Source organism: Oryzias melastigma, linkage group LG13 (assembly GCF_002922805.2).
Source record: "Oryzias melastigma strain HK-1 linkage group LG13, ASM292280v2, whole genome shotgun sequence".
Taxonomy (NCBI): Eukaryota; Metazoa; Chordata; class Actinopteri; order Beloniformes; family Adrianichthyidae; genus Oryzias; species Oryzias melastigma.
In genome coordinates this window covers 11,555,558-11,557,050 of record NC_050524.1, presented here as the reverse complement: position 1 = coordinate 11,557,050, position 1,493 = coordinate 11,555,558, and positions in this window count along the sequence as shown.

Genomic DNA, 1,493 nt, shown 5'->3' with positions numbered 1-1,493 from the left:
TCTATTTGTAATATTTTCAGCAACAATAAGCTTAATTTTTCTTTCTTTTTTTAGATTGTGGATGCACAAATCAATGAACATTTAATTTTAAATAAAAAAAAAAGTAGTTTTCATTAATCAATTTTCCTGTGAAATTAATAAAGATATTTGACTGAACTTCATTTACAATACTTTTTCATGGTCAGTTTTAATTTACCAGTATTTCTCCGTCTAGAGATGGTTTGGGAAACAGTGAAATGGCTCCCTCTGCTGGTTATATTCTACATCGTCTAACAAGAATGTTGGCTGAAGAATTAATAATTAACTTTATAATATTTTTAATTACTTACTTAAAGATCAAACACATGAGCGTAAAATTCAAACTAACGTTAAGAGAGATCAAACAAGTGATACATTTAAATTATTGTGTTAACTTTGTAAGAATAGAATCCTTTTTAACAGGATAGTTTTAAAATACAACAATTAAAGAATGAACGAACAAATTTAATTTTTTTCAAAGATATTAAGTATCAAATTGTGATAATGGGGACATTAAAAGAATTCGGGATGGAGTAATTAATTTGCTTTTTTTTTTTTTTTTACTTGATTATTTATGGTGCTTTGCTGCCTCCTACTGGATACTATTTTCAACTGCAGCTATTTCTAGCAAACAATAATTTTAGATATTCTTTAGTGTTTTTCTTAATATCTTTACTGTTTTAGACACTTACTCTGAGATCAGTTTGATTTATTAACTTAAGGAGGATTGTCGTTGGCTTTGCCAAACGTGGGGAAACATAGTGTACAGACAGTTTAGTAACTAACAAGACGATAATCGAGTTCTGTGTTCCACACCATAGACTGTATAATATTTAACTCCACTCTCGGTGTTGGGGCCACGTGGCCTATCAAATAACGTTTAAATGGTGATATTGAATACGAGCATTTTACTTACTTTCTTGATTGTTTTCCACGTTGTACGGCTCCTCTTTTCCATCTTCTCACAGTAGTAATTTTTAATTAAAACATAACATATAGAAAATATCAAAGAAAAATAAACTGTACATCAATTGTTTAAAATAAAAACAGTGGGGAAACACACAAAAAATAAACTTATGTTAAATTATAAAGCTAAGCAAGATGACATTTTAATTGAATTTTTGTTTATAATGGGGAAAGTATGTAAAAGCTAATTTGGGCCAATAAATCAAAAAAGCTTTATTTTTTAATTTAATTTTGTGAATATAATACTTGGTTAGCAAAATCAGAAGATTTATTAAATATTCTTATCTCAGTATAGAAAAAAATGACAATTTCTGGTCTGTCCGTCAGCAAAAACAATCCTCGATTTTGGCTGTGACTGCTTTTTTTCCACAATACTTTTTATTTTTGCTGAGATTGCTTTTTTGCTTGCTTATATTTTAATTATTTATTGTGTGAATGCATTCAATGCATTCACACTATTGTTTTTCTGTTTCTCTTTATTATTGTGTGAATGCATTCAATGCATTCAC